Consider the following 24,187-nt stretch of genomic DNA (forward strand, 5'->3'; position numbering starts at 1 on the left):
TGAAGCAAGAGTTATAAGGGGCTTACCTGTTAATATGTACTGCAAGGCAACAAGTGTACCCAATCTTGGACAAATCGTCCCACCTTAACCTTGAAAATTCTAGTAAGGAAGAAGGTGTCCTATTTGTCAACTCTTCAACTCAATGGTTATTTGGGCAAAAGTCATATCTACTGTAGACCATCTACCTTATTTACTTGTTCTTGCTGAGTTTTTTTTGGTTTGGTCTTAGAGGGCAGTTTGTTGGCATTATGATCCTCTAGCCAAACAGCCCTCGCTGCATGTGCTATTTACCTTGAAAGAGAACATTGACAAGGAGTTTCAGAGTATATCTGCCACTAATTACTGAGTGGACTGTCTATTGCCAGTGTCTCTGGGAGATTTAAGCAAATGTTGTGCTCTACCAAAAAAAATAAGTGGTAGTCTGCTGCAACTGGAATTGTTTGCGACTTAAGAGAAAAAGACATGGTTCCGCTGAAAAGGTCGACATGGAGGTCCAACTCAAGAAACGCCAAACTCTGAAGCCACTAGCTCCTAGAGAGGTGACAACCAATGGAAAATAAGAAAAAGAATCACAGCTGAGCTACAGGACGGACTCAACCTTGTTATATTGCTAAGCAGAGAGATGAAGAAACAAACTCAGAACACTGACTTGCCTATGGTTATAGGAGGGTCCTCTGCTTCAGGCTCAGTGCACGCACAGAGTGAGTGGATGACAACTTGGCTCCCATGGTGCTTTTACCTTTAGTGCTCTGGAACTAGGAACATTAGATGTTCCTCCTTCCACTGAGGTGAGCTATCCTTACCTTGGTGCAGGTAGAGATGGTGGAGTTATTCAACACACTTGTCTATGGTGAATGGCTTCAGAATAATTGTCATTTTACCACCTCCTAAGCTCCTTACCGATGCCATGTATGCCTGTAGTTGCCTGCTATATGGTTTCCACCAAGTTAAAATTCTTGAAAAACTGAACATGAAGTACAACCTTCCTCCCTACGAAGTTGACTGATATCCTCAGCTATCAACTACAAGGCCCTGATCTAATTCCCAGCACTGTACACTGTAGTAGAAGGAAAAAGTTACTTACAGTGTAAGCATCTGTTTATGGTATGTAGTGCTGTAGATTAACATGCTGTGCCTACTCCTGCCATCTAGTGTTGGGTCCAGGTGTGCTCAAGTTTTTCTTCGGCAAAGTCTTTTAAGTCACGAGGTAGAGGGACTCTTCTCTTTGGTGATGATGTGCATGGGCATCATCTCTATTGTTAGATTGCTTTCCTGCACGGAGGGTGAGGATGGAGCGTGAAATTAAGTGATAGGTAGGAGATGTCCGTGCTTAAGAGGAAAAAAGGATATATTTGAATATACTGCAACGGCCACAGGTGTCCGGGGAGGAGGGTGGACTCATGTGAATCTACAGTGCTATATGCCACAAACTGATGCTTACAGATTAAGTTACATTTTCCGCTTGAGGCACCACCGTAAGGCACTTGGTGATGCAGTAGTCACCCTAAAGGGGAGGATTTTGAACTGGTAGTGCCTTCCATCTACAACAAACCTGAGATATCAGCGATGTGCTGGGTGTATTGGAATGTGGAAACAGCCATCCTTTAGATCTAGTGCAGCCATAAAGTTGCTTGCTGTATAAGCGGGATGACGTCTTGAAGGGTTGTGGAAGTGTTCTAAAATGATGTGTTTGTTTAGGGGCCCGAGGTCTAAAGTGAGCTGGAGGGACAAGTCCTTCTTGGGTATGAGGAAGTATAGAGAGGACACTCCTGTATCCTGCTGATGGTTGAGAACGGGTTCTGTAGACCCTTTGAGGAGGGGGGTTATGACCGTCTGTGAGTAGTGTTTGATGTTCCGCTGATAACCTGTGTAGCAAAGTGCAGCTTTTTGAGATGCTCACCCCCACATTCTGCTCTAGTACTGATGCTTTTTGACTGAAGGTGCACTGCTTCCCTGCTAACCAGGCAACCTGTGTAGGAAAGTGCAGCTTTTTGAGATGCTAACCCCCACTTTATGCTCTAGTACTGACACTTTTTGACTGAAGGTGCACTACTTCCCTGCTAGACAGGCCCCCCTGCCAGTGCATTTCCCCTTAAAACAAGGTAAATGTCGAATTTTTACACAATTGGCATGAACTTTAGCACCTCTGTAAGTCCCTAGTAAATGGTACCCCTGGTACCCAGGGCCTGGGTACTAAAAAGAAGGTCCCTATGGGCTGCAGCATGTATTATGCCACTCAAAGGGATCTATGCCAAAAACTGCAAGCAGATTGCCATTACCGGATGAGTGAAATGGTACAAGCCATTTTGAAAACATGACACGGAACACTCCCTCTGCACCATGCCAAGGTACACTTCATATACTAGAATTAAGTCACTCCTACAGCAGGCCTTAGAGCCCTAAGGCAGGGTGCATTACATTATGTGAGGGCACATCCGCATGAGCAGATAGGCCCCTATGATGTCTAGTTCCATTGTGAGATATTGAAAGTGATCAGGCAGCCATCTTAAGGACATGTACTGGGCACTGGTCATTACAAGTTACCCAGCTACACTATGGCTGCATTGAAACCAATGTTGTCAAACACCTCGTCTTAATAAATCTGTACTAAGCCATTGCTACATGTATTATGACATGCACCCACAGGGAACCTTAGAGGTGCCCCCTGAAAACCGACTAGTCCCTATAGTGTGTTGGCTGACTGGTATCATCCGGCCCGCCACCACAAAAGAGTTTGACTCCCTGTGGGTGAGAGCACAAACTCTCAGAGGCCAGACAATGCCTGCTCTGGGGGGTGAAGGTGTTCACGCCGCATCCATCAGGATGGCTAGTAAATTAGCATGTCAAGGCCAGAGGCTTCAAAGCCTCTGCCGACTTGGATATGCAACAACGGCTTCCCCCCAGACCGGAGAAACGCTACCCCCTGAAACCCATTTGGCACCACAGCAGGCAGGAGATTAGCCAGAAGGCATGTCACACTTTCACGCTAGGCACACCCCTAAGGTTGGCCCCCTAAAATGGACAGCGAAGAAAGGGTTTTACCAATTTGAATTTGGTGAAACTAGGAACTCTGTGACAGGTTTATGCCTACTCTACCCAATAAGAGGCCATGTAGCGTTGTGCAATTTCCACAATCAGCTGGAACTGCACGTTTGTGGACAACAAACTTAGGATTGGTGCCAGACTAATCGCATACACTCCCGTAGGACCCTTTTACTGGCTAGCTCGCAGTGCCACTGCCAGCAGCCCCCTAAACTGTAACAGGTAGCAAACAGTTTTGGCAACCACTGAACATGACAAATCTGGTCCCTCAGGAACCATGGTGACAGGTTTCAAACTTTCGCTGACTCACTTGTGCTCTCTTTTGCTCACAGAAGTATACAAAGAAAACACAAAGGGGAGTTTTCAAAATTTACGGAACCAGTGAGTTTGGTATGGGGTTAGGACAGGAGCTAAGTTAAGTGTTAGGTTTAGGGTTAGGCCCAGGGCAAGGAGTACTGTTGGCGTTATATTTAAGGTCGGCAGTGTTAGGGTTAGGCATAGGTTTGTGATGTAGAATAATTTTAGGCAAAAAGGTTAGGGCAGCGCAAAGGGAAAGGGTGATGGTTATGGTTAGGGCTAGGATAAGAATTGTTGGAGGCATGTTGGGAACCAGGGTGAGGTTCAATTGAGAGTTTTGCAATCAGAGCATCCAACTCTTATTGTGTTTTCAGAAGGAACCCTGTGCATACTTCGTTACATAGTGGCACATTAGTCCATTTCAATCACCCATTCACGCAGTAAGGGTTAGATCAGAATTCCACCTGCTGGCGATGTCATGTTTAGCGAGTATACAGCCTATCTCCAACAGGAAGCGGTTGTGCCTTGGAACACCTCATTCCTCAAGCAAACCAAGGTAGGTCACCTTGGGGGTAAGTCTCAGTGATCTGCCTAACATGTCCGAACAACCTTGGCTGATGCCTGGTGGAGCTGTCCTATGCAGCTATAGAGGAGTCTGGCTAGATTCACCCCCTCGACTGTCACCTACCCAGCCGGACATTGTTCTTAACGGTGCTTCGCGGTCTTGTCTATCTTTCACTTTGACTGCTTGTTTCCCCTGAAGTCCCTTCCCCCCTCTGGTCTGCCTGACGCTATCTGCATTCCTTTTTCCCCTGTTTACCTTTTTCCCCTCCATCTTCCATTCCACATAATACGTTTTGTCTTTGCTACGTAACGCGAAAATAACTTGTGCTATCATGTAATAGCATGTTATTCGTCTGTCTGTTCTCACCGCGGAGTCCGAACAAGCTTGGCCGATGCCCGGTGGAGCTGTCCTATGCAGCTATAGAGGAGTTTGGCCCTGGTTCACCCCCTCGGCCGTCACCTACCCAGCCGGACATCTGACATTGTTTTCCTAGCCTCCCTGTTAGGTTTCCTTCCCTCTATCTTTCTCTTAAGTCTATACTTGGAATCCGTAACTGGAGTAATTATGTAATCTTTAACTTGCTGATCCTCATGTAAAGCGCTCTGATAGCTACGGGTCTAGCCAGCGCTATATAAAACTTTGCAAATAAAAATAAAATAAATAAATAAGATATGGGCTGTGAGGATTAATAGACAAAAACAGATAAAAATTTTAAGTGTCAACATCAAATAATAAAGTGAATAGTTCCACCATCTTGTTGAGACAAGTTATATATGTATACAAATAAAGGATTATAACAATCGAGCGTACTCCTAAGAAACTAACCCTAACTTACGTGTATAGGGTGCGAGTGTGTGTTCTGCCAAGAAAACACCCTTCTGGATCATCCAACGGGTTTACCTGGTGGGTAAGACTGTAGGAACCAATTTGGTTACGAACAGGACACCGCTCATAGAGATGTCAGTCAGCTGCTGTTGAAAGTTTCAGCATGCAGGGACCCCTTGAGATCAGAAGTGTCTCCTCTGAATAGGTTAGGAAACAAAAGGTTATATATAGAAAATGGAATCCTTGCCTCAGACTGAGATTGTAATAGGGCAACCACTGTTTGTGTTCAACAGATAGGGTTGTCGCCATATGGATGTAATAATAAAACACATTCTATTACGCACGTGAGAGTCCTTGCACGAAATGCCAAAGCAGTGTCATAGGATTCTCACAAAGTGTCCTGTGTCAGCAAGGTCAGTATTTCTGCAAAACCAATCCAAGCGTCACAAATGCAAAATGTGTGTCAAATGTTAATGTGGCAAATAAAGGTCAACTTTAGGGAATTGATGCATGTGAATACAAGAAGGATACCAATTCCTACTTGGGGCACATGACAATAGGGGGGGTAGTCACCAAAGGGGTAAGTAGCACATTGGCTACTACCCTTCACTCCCCTAAATTCAGTATTTAGGGGTCCCTCTGACACCAGGAACTCAGATTTGTATACTGGGGAACCAAAGAAAGGACAAAGAAAAGCAGACACCGTGAGAATAGAGGTCCTGCACTGAAATCAGCGCCAAACCCCGCTTGGCTGCTTGCACTGCAACAAGCAAAGACCGACTCGTCCATAAGCTGAACAGCATCCACAAACCCTTGGAGGACCTTTCTTACCTTCAACAACCAAGCAGCATCTCCATTTAGGTGGAGGAGCCATCCCTCTGCATCTGCAAGTGCCGACTACACCGACCCAGTACTTCGTTCTGTGGGCCATTGGGCTCACCAAGAGCAACTTGCCAGGAAGAGGGTGTTGTGAGTCCAGGAGGCCAGCCCCGTCGCTCTCACCAAGACTCAAGCCACTGACTCCCTCTCAGCACAAACACCCTGGGTACAGGAGCCCTCGCAACTACCAAGGCCTGCTGCATGTCCAGTCCCAACACCACCAACACAAACACCAACCTGTCGTCTATGGACTTCAGGATCTACGAGGTCTCATCCAGAGTGGCCCTGCTGTCCTGTTTTTCTCGAGGTTGTCCGAAGGAAGTGAGAGCCTCTAACTGTAGCGATGGACTGAACTCTACACCTTAGCCCCCCAGCCCAGGTTTAAGTAAACGGACTGTGTCCCTGTGCTCTAGAGACCCTCAAGAGCTGAGCCCTCATTTGCAGCCTTTATTTTTGCAGGTACCTATCCATAGACTTCACCGGGTAGCATTTGAGGATACCAATGTGACCAGTATCTCTGCACCCAGACACACCAGGGCAGGAAAACCTGAACTACTGGTGGTGTCTAGGACCTTGGCACTTAAGCACCCTATGTCCAAAAACGTTTGCGAGTGTATCTATGCAGTTAAGGTTCCTTCCACAGGTCAACATTACCACGGTCGAGGCTCAGGTCTCAAAACCGTTATTTTACTGTATGTTTCTAATATTACAAAAATCTATAACTCCGAAACTCTTATCTGATTCCAATTATCTTGATGTCTAAAATTATATAAAAATCTTATTCTTTTTTTTAAAATTGGACTCTAGTTTCTTATGGGTGGTTCGCAAATTGTGGATCGTTTACGCATGGATACTATGGTTATAAGCCCGGTGGGGAAGTTGACAGGTGGAGTGGCTCGTAAACCAGGGCTACCGGAGGTGGACTACTCAGGCACTCTGGAATTTATTCAAAATTCAAGACCGAGTATATCGAAAGAACTGCTGGCTATTCCAGCTGAGAAATCAGTTTTGCCCGCATCCCCTGTTACATCCACACCACATACCTCAACTATGCCTTGTATGGCCCAAGGTGACTGTTACTCGATCTAAAAGGACTACTAGGAATGGGAAAAGTGTGGTGCGCTCTACCAGCTCCAGGTTGGGAGGGAATGGTGAGGGAGGAAATGGTGAGCCGCCAGCAAAACGCACAAGGGGAAGTGTGGCATTGAGGAATAAGGCTAAAACCAAAACCTAAACCCCAAGTTTTAGGGACACGTGAGATTAATTCCACGAAATCTAATGGTAATTTGTCTTGTTCTACAAACAATGACCCCCATACTATGGTGGACCTTGGAAGTAATCCTGATTCCTGGAAACAATTGGAGTCTTTAATATCTGCTCTCTTAGCGCCTTTTCTAAGTAAACTAGGGGAGATAGAAGAAAAGTTGTTAATTTTTTTTAAATCTGGTAATGCCCCAGTTACCCAGGAGGTATGTGGGTGCCAATGTGTGGTTCGTGGGGTAGTTAAAGCTCCTGTGGACCCGGTACACCCAGAAGCCACTGGCCGTGCGGGGGTTAATAATAGGGAATTGGTCAATAGAGCAGGAATTGAACTTACTGGTAATGCGAGTCCTGCCACGCCTCATTCATTATGTGTATCATCTGCCCCTGGGGGGAATTCCGCACATCTGCGCACGGGAGTCCTGGGGTTAGGAAGTGCGGTTAATTCCCTACGTCCAGCTGACCAGATCTCGCACCAGCCACGGGGTCCTTCAAGACCTTTACTTATAGATCAGTCAGAGGCTAATGTGAGAGCTAGTAATCATCACAGAGAAGCCCCCCTCTGTGCTGAACGCTGTGAATATTAAGCACTCTGTAGATGTTTTAGATCTGCCCCCGGCCACGTGTCCTTATGTTATGGTTCTGGCAGGTGTTCCCCCGCTTAGGGCAGACCAGACTGAATCTTGGATTCAACTTCGGAACAAAACCGTAGATTGGTTATCTAAACACAAGGGCTTTAGGGTGTCCATGAGCAACAATATTATCATGGTGCGCAGAGTTGGGTGGGTGGGACGATCTTTAAAGAATTTTGAGGGGGACTGTGTGGTTAACTTTCGAAACCCTGCGGTTGTTCAGACCTAGTTAAGGGCACAGGAACTATGCCCTATGTTTGCTACTTCCATCTGGGCCTTGCCACTGGGACATTTTTAGAAGCCTTCTGTGAAAACTTCCATGTTGACGGTTCCCTCCATTCCTCTGTTTAACAGGTTTCAGGTACTTTCTGATTTAGATACTCAAGACTGACTGCCGGTTAATAACGTAGTACCTGTTGTTTCAGATATCTTGGCGGAAATATCGAATGATGCAACACATGTCCACTTGATTAGCTCATCTAATTCTATTGTGCCCTGTTCTGTTAACCACCAGATTTCATCAACTGGTATAGTAAAACTCAGTTCTACTTCTACAATAACCGATGGGGGCATAATAACATTTTTAACATGGAGCATTGCTGGTTTAAGGGCAAAAAAGGGTGATGCTAGCTGGGAACTCTTCCTTGCCACACATCATATTATAGCCCTTCAGGAAACGTGGGAGGCTAAGAAAACATATTATTTGGATGGATTTTTATCTTTTTGTAAATTTGCTATACCATCTATTATGGGTAGAGCAAGGGGGGGCTACTATTGATGATTAACCTTAAGCTGTCTTATAAAGTAAAGTTGATAGAATCAAGTTCTCCCCACATTCTAGCAGTAGAATTGACAGGGAAGAATTTGTCAACTTTTCTAGTGGTTAACTTCTACAATTCCTTCACTAGAAATGATGAGTTAGAGCATCTTAGAGCCCTTACTGTTTTTTTGGGTAAATATGGAGACAGCACTGAAAAACAGTATGATACTATAGTCCTGGGTGATTTTAACATTCATTTTTGTCCTACTAATTGCCTAGCAAGTCTGGTTCCTTTTTAGAAAGTTTTTTAGCAACTCATAATCTGATCTGCCCTGTGCAGTCGGCCAGATTAGACCCTGTACCTACATATGTTGGTCATGGCCGTCATAGTATAATTGATTATATTTTGGTCTCCTTTTCACTGATGCCGATTCTAGGAACAATAAGTGCAACAGAAAATTGTTTCATTGACCATAATCCACTGACACTGGACCTCAATTTACACGCTGTAAATAGAGATAGGACCATGTCCCAGCTTACTAACGCAAATATTGCGCTCATAGATCAAGCACGTAGAGTGAGGTGGGAGAGGATTACCCCTGATAGCTTTATTGATAGTCTAATGACCAACTGTGCACAGGAGTTTGGGACCTGCCTAGACCAGGACTCCCAACCACTATCTATCCTTGATGCCTTTGACCGAATTACAAAGCAGGTCGCTTCGAACTTAACTGTTCCTTGCAGACGGAGGCCCCCAAAATTTAAAAAATGGTTTGATGAAACTTAACCAAAAACCTAGGGAGGTCTCACGGGTTAAGAATGCTAGAAGGGTATATAAATTGGCAGTGGAAAGACGGAAAAGGCAATTAAGGGAGATGGTGTGGGAGGAGCTTAGTCAGGCTAGTGTCCTGGCCAACGGCTCTAGATTCTGGTCTGTTGTTAATAGCCCATTGTTTGATGATATACCAAACTCTAGTAAAGACTGTTTAGTTCCTGCTGAGAGGTGGGTGCAACACTTTGGGAAAGTGTACAGTGATGTGACACCCGGAACTCCTGCAGGGTCAGCAGAAAGTGATTGTGTATCCCACCCTCTTGTTTTTACTATTCAAAGTCAATAAGGTGATCACATCAACCTTAGGGGGGAAAGCTCCAGGTCCCGATGGAGTACCGGCTGACCTGTACAAGGCAGATCCCAAGCTATGGGCTAAGGTTCTAACTTACATATTTAATGCAGCGTGCCTGATTGGTTTTCCCCTGTCTTGGGCCAAGGCAGTTATTATACCAATTTTTAAGAAAGGAGCGAGGGATGATCCAGCCTGTTATAGGCCTATTTCGCTCCTTGATTCCGCGGCAAAAATCATGGGGAAAGTTGTCCTGGCCCGGTTAACAGACTGGCTGGACCAAGCAAATATTATTTCCGATCTCCAATATGGCTTTAGAGAAGGGAAAGGCACGTTGACTCAATGCCTTAATCTCCATTTGGTGATAGGGAAGTACACAGTTGTAAAACGCGGGGATGTTCATCTGGCTTTTATGGATTTATCCTCGGCATTTGATCTTGTTAATAGATCAAAACTCTGGGTGATGCTTCAGGATATAGGGCTAGATGCTGATTTAATCTCTTTTCTGGCAGCCATCCACAAAAATACAATAGCGGCTGTGCGCTTTAATGAAGATGGCAGCCTGACTGACTCATGGGCAGTAAAGAGAGGGGTCCGGCAGGGGTGTATTTTGGCCCCTTTACTTTTTACTCTCTATATTAATAAGCTAGGAGATTACCTAATTTCCTGCTGTAAAGATATCCCCAGAGCCTGCTCCAAAATGCTCGAGTGTATCTCATTTATGGACTGTGTGTACAACAAATGCTTTACACTACCCTCTGATAAGCCTAAACTGCTTGATCGCACTACCACAAATTGTAAACGAATAAGGGTTGTCTGTACTTTTTTCATGCTCTGCCACTACATTAGCACTACATATAAAAGAACAGCTTCCTACATGTTGCCAGTGACAACTTCACGTTAGCTTAACCTTTGGCTATAATATAATAAAATATAATTAAAAAAATATCTCTCCCTCTCTCCCTCCCTCCCTCCCTCCCTCCCTCCCTCCCTCCCAGTAGATAGTTATAGTTAGGACCGTGTTTCCATAGGAAATCCGCAACATTCTATTTGGAACAACTTTGGCGCCGGTTGACGAATCCTCGCTAAATTTTCAAAATAGGTGGGGCGCCCCGCTCCGCTCCTACCCTGAAAGTCTCGGGGGGATTCGTCAAGCGGGGACTGAGAAAAAGGGGGGTCCCAAAACGCATTTTTCCCATGCAGTTTTCCATAGGGACCTTTAGTCCAAGGTACAGCCCAAACGGCTGAACAGAATTACTTGAAATTTGGCAGAGAGGTAGTCCTCAGCTCAGGGATGTGCCTTTTGCATATATGGTGTCAATCTGTTCAGTAGTTCCTGAGAAAATCAAAAGTAAAATCACATATATATCTGGGCGGAGCCTAACGACATCTCATTGTGAGATCTGATTGGCTGTCAGTACTTCATCCAAGAAGTGTCGGCAGCCATCTTGGGACCAATATACATGATAGCACCTCATTAAAAAGTATTGCAGTTAATAGAAGGTTTTAAGACTTTAGTTACATTATAAATCATTTGTTGATGGTACCATACTCATTTTAGGAATTATGGTGTGTTCTAAGGTGATTATACCATGTGAAAAAGCCTTCTGCTGTGATATCACGAACCATGTTTGAGAGAAAAAAAATTTCTCATGCTTTTCCCACAGAGGTTTGGAAGGTGATCTATAAGCTAAACTGAGAGCTTATTTTCTGTAAATTCACATTATCTTTCTCAGTCATGTAAGAATGAAGTCTGACATTCTCAGTAAAACATGTACATCCAACAAGGGCAGAGACTGTCAGTTGATTCCTTTGTGGTCTACTGCAGCTTCCCAGAGTGTTCTAAAGAACAACTAGAGCGCTAACAGTCCTACTTATGATAAACATATGGCACACCTGAACCCATCTTGCGTGGATTAAAGTGGTAACTCTTAAAACATTTAATTTAAAAAGGAACAAAATGAGGGGGTTCATTTTTCCATAAAAAGTATGATTAGTGCTGCAGAAAGAAAAATTAGGGCACATTTTGAGTGACTTCTGAAATCCTCTTCTATTTCATTAAAAAATTCTGACATGCAGACTGAAACATGCACTTTCAATACCAGCAGCAGTTTTCCCTGGTGAGCAGTAGCTTTACTACAGTGATCTAATGAGCAAAAAGAGTGCTAACATTCAGAATTTATGGCAAATGTGTGACATATCTGAATACCTTCATGATGGAATCAAAGTAAAAAACTGAAAGCATTTCTTACTGAGGAGACTGCAGTACATGAGGAAATTAGGCAACTTCATAACAAATAAATCTCCAAAGATGGCCACCGGAGACAAAAGAGCCCAAATGTAGCCCAAAATCACCCAGATGTAGCCCAAATATTGCCCAATGACAGAAGTGTGCAAAACACTTATTATTTTGTGTTTTTGCAGTGTTATATAGTGCAGACTTGTCAGGTATTGGAGTGCTTTACATGAGCATTGGTTACATCACACAAGAACAAATTCATTTTGGTTGTAGATATGGGGAGACTAAGTGATTTGACCAGAATCACAGAATGTCGAGCTGAAGCAGAAACTCCAACCTGGTTCCCCAGTTGCAAAGTCTGCAGTTCTGGAAGTAACACCACATCCTCTCCCCTAAGTGCAACATTTAATCAAATGGTCAACTAGATAAAAAAACATAAAGATAACAAATAATTTAAAAGTGCTTTGTCGCTATTTGAAAACTCAGAAAATATGTCCTTATTTTAGTCTTTTAGAGCACTAACCATAATTTTGATGCCAATAAGACGCTCTCATATATGTAATTTCTAAAGGAAATGCTCTAGGTATTACAGTTTTGATTACATCAAGATGACGTCAGGCGTTCCACACTTTTGTAATAAATATAGAATGTTAGCAATCTAGTTGTTCATTAGGATACTGTTGAGAGGCAGAGGCCAGGGGCACGGACTCTGAAAATTGAAGGCAGGTAGGGGGGTGCAAAGGCAACAATTTAACCACACTGAGCAGGCAGGAAGGGCCGTGGCAGCACAACAGACTATGGAGGGCAGTGGAAAGGGGGGCAGGGGCAACAAACCAACAATACAGGACTTGCAAGAGAGGCTGTGGTAATGTAATAGACCATTGTGGGCAGAAGGAAGAGGCAATGGTAGTACAACCATACATGCCAACAGACCCGATTCAGCCAGGAAACGTCCAATGTTTTTAAGCTCAAATGGGCTTTATTTGATCTGTCTCCTGTCTACAATCTCCTCTTTTTCAATGTAACTCAAAGGGGAAAATCAATACCCCAGTTTTTTTTCAAAATCTCCCTCTTACCAAGTTCAAAATGTTCGCAAGTATGGTACATTGGATCATGGAAGGAAATGGGGTAGGGACATGGACTTGGATAACAGAGGACAGGAGGGACATGGAGAGGTGCACCAAACTGACCCTGCAGGGCAGGCATCAGGGTTTGCAGCAGCACAATACACCACACAGGGCATGCGGGACGGGAGTGCAGCACAACAATCCATAGAAAGCAAGAGGGAGGGGACAGGCCCATGCACATGGACAACAGAGAATAGAGGGGCAAGAGGCAATAGTAGCTAGCTGACCATAATGGACAGACAGGAGAGAAAGCTGCAGCATAACAGACCATAAAGGGCAAGAGGGAAGGATCAGGGGAATTACAATGGAACAGACAAGCCAGGAGGGAGGGAGTAGGGGTCTGCACATGTAAACAGAGGGCTGGGGGCAAGGGGGCAGGGCAGGAGCAGCAAGATAGCCATGGAGGTCAGGCAGGATGGGCACTAGAAGCAAGACACACCATGAAGAGACTGTGATGGCATACACACAGACCATGGAGTGAAGGTGGGAGGGGGTCAGGGGCAGCTAACTGACCACACATGGAAGGTGGGAGGGGCCATGGCAGCACAGACGACCAAGCATGGCAAGTGGGAGGGTTAGTGGCAGCACAATGGCTATGATGGGCAAGAAGGAGGGTGCAGGGGCATGCACAAATGACGATGGAGGATAGAAGGGAGGGTCAGGACCTGTGCACAGACAAGAAAGTTCAGGGGAAGGGGCCTCACAACAGACCGCACGGGGCAGGCAGGAGGAGCAGTTGCAGCACAACAGACCAGGGAGGGCAGAAGGGTGTGGCAGTACAATGGACCATGTAGGACAGGAGGAAGAGGATAGGGGCATGGCATGTGGACAGGCAGGGAGGAGGTGGCAGGGACAGGTTGCAGTCATCTGACAATGCTAGGCAGGTTGGAGGGGAGTGGCAGCTCAACAGAACACTCTGAGTAGATAGGAGTGGCAGGTCCATGGAACATGGTGGGCAAAAAGGATGGAGCGAGGGCATGCACAAAGACATCGGAGGGCAGGGGGAAGGAGAATAGGGGCAGCAAGCTAAGCACAGAGTTTAAGCAGGAGGTCAATGATGGGGCATAGAATTGGGCAATGGAGGGCAGGAGGAGGGGACTGGTACATCATACTAAATTGAGGGCAGTGGCAGCACATCAGACCATGCATGGCAGGAGGGAGGAGGCTAGTCCATGGATTCACAAAACAGAGGATAGGGAGGGGGGGGATGGGGCAGCAAGCTAACTGTTCAGAGAAGGCGGGTATTAGGAACTTTATTGTTTTTAAAACGTGTGTCTGTGCGAACTACTTAAAATATGAACAAGTATGCAGCATAATCTCACTTTTATTCAGGAAGAAGAGGACGTGTATGACTGTGACTCCGGGTTCACTTGGCAGAAACACCCCCTGACCCTCCACCCCCTATCGCAAAATGTAATGCCCGTGAAAAGGGTAGGTGAACATGAAAACTAGATATAGTGTATGGCATAAACTATGCACCAAAAAGTGTGATATAAGATGAACCGGGCGTGAAATATAATATGCAACACATTGTGCGCAATTACAGATTCATTGGAGAGCGCGAGATAGCACAGGCACTAGCGCGTGCTATGCGATATGCGCCTTGGAGTGTAATATGCACAGGGCAGTGTTGTGTAACCTAACTAGTCTCTAAAGTTGTAATATAAAATATGTGCTGGGGAGTGTAACGTTGCATATGCACTGTGACAAAGATATGGATCCCAGATTGTAATATGTATGGCATAGCACTGTGCGTTAAAACATAGGCATCGAGGAAGGCACGTTAGATGGGGCAATATAACCCGTGCGAAGACAAGTGTGGCATGACATATTCACAGGGTGGTGTTACAGTGCACATGGGCTAGAGAGTGTCATAGCATACGCACTAGCTGGTGGAATACAACACGGAGGTGTGTGGCACTCGGCGGGCACTGGTGGGTGTAACACAGCATTGGGCTCAGCCAGGAGCATGCTGTGACTCTCAAGTGAGGTTTGTCTCCTTTCCAGAGAGTAAAATAAAAAGTATTACACATCCGGCGGTGGATGTGTGTTTTATTAACCGTGATGGGGGTTTCTTGCATAGTTTGTCGAAATTTTGTCGAATCCCCTTTGAATGGCTTGGTGTGCATGTGTATTAAATGTGCCCGTCAATAGCTACCCATGTTTGTATAAATAAACGACAAGGGTGTCTACCGGGATTAGGCACGGTAGGGCATCAGACATGTCAGAGCTTCACTAGTGGTGTAAATACATTCCACGTGGATTCATTGTATGCATAGTCGCCTTTTAATGAATATCACGCAAATAGTCATGGTGATAGGTACGTACGGTTTGTCCAGCATGTCCTAGGTGTGTCTATAAATATATATTTTTTTTAAATAATAAAAAACAGTGGCGGGCCCTGGGGATTGGGGTCAACAAAATATAATTAGGAGACAGGCCCTGGGGGATGGGGTCATCAGGGCCAATAAATTAGAATAAGAAGGGGACCCACACAGCCCCCCTTCTTAAAAAATTAAAATAAATAAAAGACTGGCATCGTGCCGGAGGCCACGCCCCCTCCTTGCAGCACTCTGCAAACGCGCCCCCTGGCGAATAGTAAGTTGGGGAATTAATTCCTCTTCAATACTGAGGGTCCCTGAGGGCCAACTAGCCCAACAGGCATCTCCAGTATGCGCCAGGGAGCTGCGCTGCAGACAGGTGTTCTGGGGCCAACCCCTTTTTACACCTCTCTGCAACGCAGCTCTGTGGCACTTACTGGAGGTACCTAGTGGTCTAGTTTGACCCTACGGACCCTTAGGATTCAAGGGGACTTAATCTCTCAACTTAGAACAGCCACAGGGCGCGTTTACACAGTGGTGAAGGGAGGGGACGGGGCCTGAGGTGACGTGTGCAAACACGCACTATGGCACGTTTTAAATTGGGGATATAATTTCCCTTCAATACTGAGGGCCCCTGGGGGCTAACTAGCTCACCAAGTGCTTCCAGTAAGCGCCACTGAGCTGCATTGTAGAGAGGTGGTCCAGGCCGTGCCACTTTTTACACCTCTCTGCAACGCAGCTCTGTGGCACTTACTGGAGGTACCTAGTGGGCTAGTTGGACCCTAGGTACCCTCAGGATTCAAATGAACTTAATCTCCCAACTAAAAACGGACACAGGGCGTGTTTACACAGTGGTGAAGGGAGGGGACGGGGCCTGAGTTAACGTGTGCAAAAACACCCTGTGGCCTGTTTTAAGAGGTAGTTTTAATCCCCCTGCCCTATTATATACTAGGGGCTTACAGAGGAGGTCATGCTAATCACAGGGGGACCCCAACGCATAATGTTCCCTAGTGTATGTAGGTGTTTTCACTGTATTCTAAGTGTCTTTTAACATAGCACTGGCTCTAGGACTGGTTAGTCAGACTCAGTTACCACCAGTATCCGTCTGAAAAAGTTGAGGGTACAGGATGATTTTGCAACAAGGCTTCTTTCTGCTCTTTTTTGTTCTTTCTGCACGTTATCCTTCTTCCTGCACTTTTCTTCGTCTTTGAGGACTTCTGTTGCTTCTTTCTGCATTTCTTTTTTTTCTTTCTGTGCGTTTTTCTCCTTTCTTCACATGTCCTATCTCTGTAGGCATAGTTAGAAATTAGCATTTAAAAAACCTTTGAAATTCACAGAAAAAACCATAGGTTTCAGGCACGTTATAGTTAGGAATTAGCATTTAAAAAACCTCAGAAATTCACTGAAAAAACCATAGGTTTCAGGGGTGTTATAGTTAGCTGGACTTTTCACTTGTACAAAACCATTCAAATTCCCCCGTTATAGTTAGTTCAGCTAACTATAACTTGCGCGCCCGCAATGCACTGCTGATGACGTCACATATTACATCACTCATGACATGGTCAGTGACATCACTGATGACATCACTCATGACATCATCCTTGTGATAGAGTGGCAGACCTCCTCTCACCCTAATATAACCTTTGATACACATTCAAAAATAGAGACTAAAATTTTCAAAACAATGGATATACCAATACCAGTTACAACAACCTCTTCAGTAATTCTAAGATCCACATACACTCATTCACCAACAGTCCTATACAGTCACTCATACATGTACTCATCATATGTACTCATACACCTATACATCCTGTTACACAATGCCACTCATCCATAGAGTTACTCACACACAGTCACTCATGCTAATAAAGAATCAAACATACATTTACTTGCATATACAGTTATACACACACCACCACACTTACTTCTACGGAAACTTACACATACTTAGTCTTTTAAACAATCACTTATAGAAACACATATTTATTCATACAGGAACTCTTTCAATCTCTCACTCTCACATATACTCACTTATATACACCAATAGTCACATATACTAGTTTAAAACATATGTAGTTACTCATAAAGACACTATTAAGACAGTCATTCACTCACTAACACACCCATACACACACTCATCCACCCATACAGTCCTGCACACATGCTGTCTTCAACACATACAAACAGTGAGTCACTCATTCATGCACCTATGCACTACGTAATACCCCCCACCGAACCATGCAGACACTCAGACTGATACTCAAAAAACCAACTAATAACCTATAGACACCCATGTAGCTACTCACCAACCCATGCAGCCACTTATACACAAAGTGAGAGACTGATACAGATATTTACATATTTAAACATTACTCACTAAGCCATGTATTCACTATGATACACTTAATCAGTCAGTTACACAATCAATTTTTCAAAAACAAATCATCCATTTAGACACTTATATACCCATTTATTCTTCCATCAACCTTGAGATATACATATATAAAACATATTTAATTTTCAGAAAAACACACATTCACTGGATGATGTAATCAGTGATGTCTTTGAGATGTCATCAGTGATGTCATGAGTGATGTCACTGACCATGTCATGAGTTATGTAATATGTGACGTCATCAGCAGTGCATTGCGGGCGCGCGAGTTATACTTAGCTGAACTAACTATAACGGGGGAATTTCAATGGTTTTGTACTAGTGAAAAGTCCAGCTAACTATAACACCCCTGAAACCTATGGTTTTTTCAGTGAATTTCTGAGGTTTTTTAAATGCTAATTCCTAACTATAACGTGCCTGAAACCTATGGTTTTTTCTGTATAGCCAGCGCTGATTTGTGGCAAAATCTTTATTCAGGATGAAACAGCAGGCACATGGAGAGTCAATATCGCCTGTTGTGGTTTCTGCACGACGCGTTTCGGGCATCACGCCCTTCTTCTTGGTGCCTTCATACAACCTGCAGCCAAACGCTAATGCCACCATTTTAACCAATATCATGCCCTCCAATGGGCCAATCAAATGAATTGTCATCCCCCGCTGAATGTTGGGAGTTGCAGTGCGCTTCTAATGTAATGGCCACAATATCTCGCTGCAAATATCTTGGCATAAAGCCCTGGATGGGCCCCTCAAGGTACCGCTGTTACAAATCCATCCAAGCGCTGCTCCAAAGGACTCGGCAAATGCCAAACCCCCACGGCCCCCTTACAATCTTCGGGGTGGTGCGGCTCTTCGCGGCTGGGCGGCTGCGCATCATCTTCAAACACAAGTGCCCTATGCACAAGAGCGCACTCAAGCCAGCGCTGATTTGTGGCAAAATCATTTGATTGGCCCATTGGAGGGCATGTGATTGGTTAAAATGGTGGCAGTGGCGTTTGGCTGCAGGTTGTAGTGAGGCACCAAGAAGAAGGGCGTGATGCCCGAAACGCGTCGTGCAGAAACCACAACAGGCGATATTGACTCTCCATGTGCCTGCTGTTTCATCCTGAATAAAGATTTTGCCACAAATCAGTGCTGGCTTGAGTGCGCTCTTGTGCATAGGGCACTTGTGTTTGAAGATGATGCGCGGCCGCCCAGCCGCGAAGAGCCGCACCACCCCGAAGATTGTAAGGGGGCCGTGGGGGTTTGGCATTTGCAGAGTCCTTTGGAGCAGCGCTTGGATGGATTTGTAACAGCGGTACCTTGAGGGGCCCATCCAGGGCTTTATGCCAAGATATTTGCAGCGAGATATTGTGGCCATTACATTAGAAGCGCACTGCAACTCCCAACATTCAGCGGGGGATGACAATTCATTTGATTGGCCCATTGGAGGGCATGTGATTGGTTAAAATGGTGGCAGTAGCGTTTGGCTGCAGGTTGTATGAAGGCACCAAGAAGAAGGGCGTGATGCCAGAAACGCGTCGTGCAGAAACCACAACAGGCGATATTGACTCTCCATGTGCCTGCTGTTTCATCCTGAATAAAGATTTTGCCACAAATCAGCGCTGGCTTGAGTGCGCTCTTGTGCATAGGGCACTTGTGTTTGAAGATGATGCGCGGCCGCCCAGCCGCGAAGAGCCGCACCACCCCGAAGATTGTAAGGGGGCCGTGGGGGTTTGGCATTTGCCGAGTCCTTTGGAGCAGCGCTTGGATGGATTTGTAACAGCGGTACCTTGAGGGGCCCATCCAGGGCTTTATGCCAAGATATTTGCAGCGAGATATTGTGGTCTTGTGTTTGAAGAATATTATATATATATATATCTATATATATATATATATATATATCTCTATATCTATATATATCTATATATATATATATATATATATATATATATATATATATATATATATATATATATATATTTTACCTACTGGCGGTCGCCAGTAGGTAGTTATAGTTAGGACCCCGTTTCCATAGGAAATCCGCAACATTCTATTTTGAATAACTTTGGCGCCGGTCGACGAATCCTCGCGAATTTCTCAAAATAGGTGGGGCGCTACGCTCCGCTCCTACCCTGAAAGTCTCGGGGGGATTCGTCAAGCGGGGGCTGAGATAAAAGGGGGGTCCCAAAACGCGTTTTTCCCATGCATTTTTCCATAGGACCTTTAGAACGAGCTACAGCCCGAACGGCTGAACAGAATTACTAGAAATTTGGCAGAGAGGTAGTCCCTAGGTCAAGGAAGTGCCTTTTGTAGGTTTGGTGTAAATCTGTTCAGTAGATTCTGAGAAAATAGCCTTTAAATCAATATATATATCTGAGCCCGCTTACGGTACGCTTACGGTACGCTTACCGTACGCTTACGGTGGCGTGCGCGAGCGCGATTCTGATTGGCTCTTAGATCTTAGTAAACATTCGAATCGGCCGAAACCAGGAAGCGGCGTCCGCCATTTTGTCTCTCGCACTGAGTGTTGTTTATCAAACATGATGGCCAAAAACATGTTACGGGGCTGTTTTGACAACTCCCTCCCACATAGTCATGTTGAGGGAGTCCCCAAACATCCCCCAAGAGCAAAAACGGTTTTATTTTTTTTCGGCAATTTCGCGGGGTACGCTTACCGTACGCTTACCGTAAGCTTACCGTAAGCTTACCGTACGCTTACGGTAAAAAAATAAAAATAAAAAAAACACTATCCACACTTACCCCACCCCCTGTGCTTTTGGTGGCCGCAGGCCACCAAATGTGCAGGGCTTATTAATAGAGAAAAAAAACGTAATTTTGGCAACATGAAATTATAAAATCGAAATAAAAAAACACTATCCACATTGACCTCACCCCCTGTGCTTTTGGTGGCCGAAGGCCACCAAATGTACAGGGCTTATTAAAGTTGATAAAAACCGTGCACGGAACGAACTGCGTTAAGTGGGCGCGCACGCCACAAATGGCGTAAAGTAACTTAGCATTTAAAAAACCGTACAAATTCACTGAAAAAACCATAGGTTTCACACACGTTATAGTTAGGAAATAGCATTTAAAAAACCTTGCTAATTCACTGAAAAAACCATAGGTTTCACACATGTTATAGTTAGCTGGACATTTTACTGATAAAAAACCAATGAAATTCCCCCGTTATAGTTACTGTAGGCAACTATAACTCACGCGACCGTAATCCTCTGCTGATGACATATGTGTCTTTATGAAAAAAAAATATTTGTAATATATGTATAGCTAAAATTTAATGGAAGAAGATATGGGCAAATAAGTGTCTAAATACAGTATTAGCATCAGCAGAGGATTGCGGTCGCGTGAGTTATAGTTGCCTACAGTAACTATAACGGGGGAATTTCATTGGTTTTTTATCAGTAAAATGTCCAGCTAACTATAACATGTGTGAAACCTATGGTTTTTTCAGTGAATTAGCAAGGTTTTTTAAATGCTATTTCCTAACTATAACGTGTGTGAAACCTATGGTTTTTTCAGTGAATATATATATATATATATATATATATATATATATATATATATATATATATATATATATATATATATATTCTACTGGCGGTCGCCAGTAGATAGTTATAGTTAGGACCGTGTTTCCATAGGAAATCTCAAAATTCTATTTTGAATAACTTTGGCGCCGGTTGACGAATCCTCGCAAAATTTTCAAAACTAATGGGGCGCTCCGCTCAGCTCCTACCATGAAAGTCTCGGGGGGATTCATCAAGCAGGGGCTGAGAAAAAAGGGGGGTCCCAAAACGCGTTTTCCCCATGCATTTTCCCATAGGACCTTTAGTCGAAGGTACAGCCCGAACGGCTGAACACAATTACTTGAAATTTGGCAGAGAGGTAGTCCTCAGGTCAGGGATGTGCCTTTTGCATATATGGAGTCAATCTGTTCAGTAGTTCCAGAGAAAATTGCATTAAAAAGCACATGCATATCTATAGCCGCGCACCGTGCGCGCACCCTAACGTGCGCGAGCGTAATTCTGATTGGTTGTTTCATGTCAGTCAACGTTCGAATCGGTCGAAATCAGGAAGTGTCGGCCGCCATTTTGTTTGTTTTCAGTGCGAGAGTGGAAAAGGAAGGTGGCGGACATTTGTTTAAAATCGCGGGGCTGCGCGCACGGTGAAAAACCCCTCAAAAAATAAAAAATATTAATACGTCGCTTATTGAAAAATAAATATATAAAAAAAATAATAATACATACATAACTTAGCATTTAAAAAACCATACAAATTCACTGAAAAAACCATAGGTTTCACACACGTTATAGTTAGGAATTAGCATTTAAAAAACCTTGCAAATTCACTTAAAAAACCATAGGTTTCACACACGTTATAGTTAGGTGGATATTTCACTCGTAAAAAACCAATGAAATTCCCCTGTTATTGTTAGTTGAGATAACAATAACTCGCGCGACCGCCACTCTATCACAAGGATGATGTCATGAGTGATGCCACTGACCATGTCATGAATGATGTAATATGTGACGTCATGAGCAGAGGATTGCGGGCGCGCGATTTATAGTGATCTCAACTAACTATAACGGGGGAATTTCATTGGTTTTTTACGAGTGAAATATCCTCCTAACTATAACGTGTGTGAAACCTATGTTTTTTCAGTGAAAATATATTATATATATATATATATATATATATATATATATACATACATACATATATATACACACACACACACACACACAAGTTACTTACTTGTGTAATGATATATCTGTAAGAGACATTAGTTAGTGATAGATTCCTTACCTTAGAATATGCCCAGGCATCAGACTGGATCCGGAAAGTTTTTGTCACCAGTACCCTTGCGCGTCTGTAGGCATCGTAGTCCGGCTTCGCGTACGTCGCTGGAGTCGTCGAGATGACGTCATCGGAGCTACTTAGATGAGCCCACGGGCGCTGACTTCAGTTCTGTACACTACTTTTCCGCACCAGGAACACACAGTCATGCCAGAGACCGACTACTGGTGCAATAGAACTAGGGCCCTGAAAGGGATGACCTGAACCCTAGAGAACAGTTCGCAGAACGGGGAGGATGGGCGGGCGGTAAGGCATCTATCACCAACTAATGTCTCTTACAGATATATCGTTACACAAGTAAGTAACTTGTGCATCTGAAAGAGACACTTTAGTGATAGATTCCTTACCTTAGAATACATACCCAAGCAATACCAACCCCGGAGGAGGGTCTGTGAAATGAAATCAAACCAGAAAGTCACGGAGAACCGACTGGCCAAAGAAGCCACCTCTCCGGACTTGACTGTCAAGGCAATAGTGCTTAGTTAAAGTATGCAGCGAGGCCCACGTAGCTGCCTGACAGATATCTTGCAGGGGAAACCCGCGACCTAATGCTGTACTAGCTGCTGTCACCCTGTTAGAATGGGTGCGCAGCCCAACCGGCGGTTCCTTTTTAGCCAGTGAGTAACCGGCTTTAATGAACAAGTTACTTCCCTTCGGTAACGATGTATCTGTAAGAAACATTAGTTAGTTAGATTCCTCACCTTAGAATAACCCCAGGCGTCATGCTGGATCCGGAAAGATTTTTTGTAGCAATACCCCTTGCGCGTCGCTAGGCGTCGTCTGCGGCTCCGTGTCTGTCGTCGTGCGCCGGAATGACGGAGTACTTAGACGCCGCCCTTGCGCGCTGACGTCAGTTCTTGTACATAGCTTTCCTAGCCAGGAACGCAGAGCCATGCAAGAGACCGACACTGGTGCCAAAAAGTCTAGGGCCCGGAACAGGATGACCTTAACCCTAGATGTCGGTTCGCAGAGCGGGGAGGATGGGTGGGTCGGTGAGGAATGTAACTAATGTTTCTTACAGATACTTCGTTACCGAAGGTAAGTAACTTGTTCATCTGAAAGAAACACGTAGTTAGACTCCTCACTTTAGAATAGATACCCCAGCAATACCAACCCCGGTGGAGGGTCTGCGAACCAAGATCACACCAGAAAGTCCTGGAGAACAGAACGGCCAAAGAAGCCATCTCTCCGGACTTGGCTGTCCAGGCAATAGTGCTTGGCGAACGTGTGCAGTGAGGCCCACGTCGCCGCCTGACACATGTCCTGCAAGGGAACTCCCTGTCCCAGGTCAGTAGTCGCCGCCGTGGCCCGGGTGGAATGGGTTCTCAGCCCAACAGGAGGGTCTTTTTTCGCCAAGGAGTAACAAACTTTTATACACAAGACGACCCACCGTGAGATGGTCCGTTTGTGTATGGCTCTCCCCTTCTTAGCACCTACGTATCCAACAAAAAGTTGGTTGTCCAACCGGAACTGTCCGGTGCGGTCCAAATAAAAGGACCGCGCACGTTTTGGGTCCAGACGGTGGAGCCTCTCTTCCTCTTTCGAAGGATGCGGAGGCGGAAAGAAGGTGGGCAAAGGGACCGATTGCCCGATGTGAAAGGGGGTCACCACTTTCGGAAGAAAAGAAGGACGAGTCCGGAGGACAACCTTGTCCGGATGAACAGAAAGAAAGGGAGGCTTAGATGACAGAGCCTGGAGCTCACTCACCCGTCTAGCCGAGGTGATAGCAACCAGGAAAGCAGTCTTAAGAGTCAGAAGACGAAGTGGACAATTGTGAAGGGGCTCAAAGGGAGCGCACATCAGAAAGTTCAAGACAAGATTCAAATCCCACTGAGGCATTACGAAGGGGACAGGAGGAAACATGTGAGTA

At 44.9% G+C, this 24,187-nt stretch overlaps 1 protein-coding gene across 25 annotated transcripts in view; it reads right to left on the bottom strand.

Annotated features, from left to right (window-relative positions):
- Positions 1–24,187, bottom strand: part of PPP6R3 (protein phosphatase 6 regulatory subunit 3) — a 1,519,855-nt gene that overhangs the window by 264,741 nt on the left and 1,230,927 nt on the right. The gene's annotated exons all lie outside the window — the stretch shown is intronic.

This window comes from Triturus cristatus, chromosome 3_1 (genome assembly GCF_964204655.1).
Source record: "Triturus cristatus chromosome 3_1, aTriCri1.1, whole genome shotgun sequence".
NCBI lineage: Eukaryota > Metazoa > Chordata > Amphibia > Caudata > Salamandridae > Triturus > Triturus cristatus.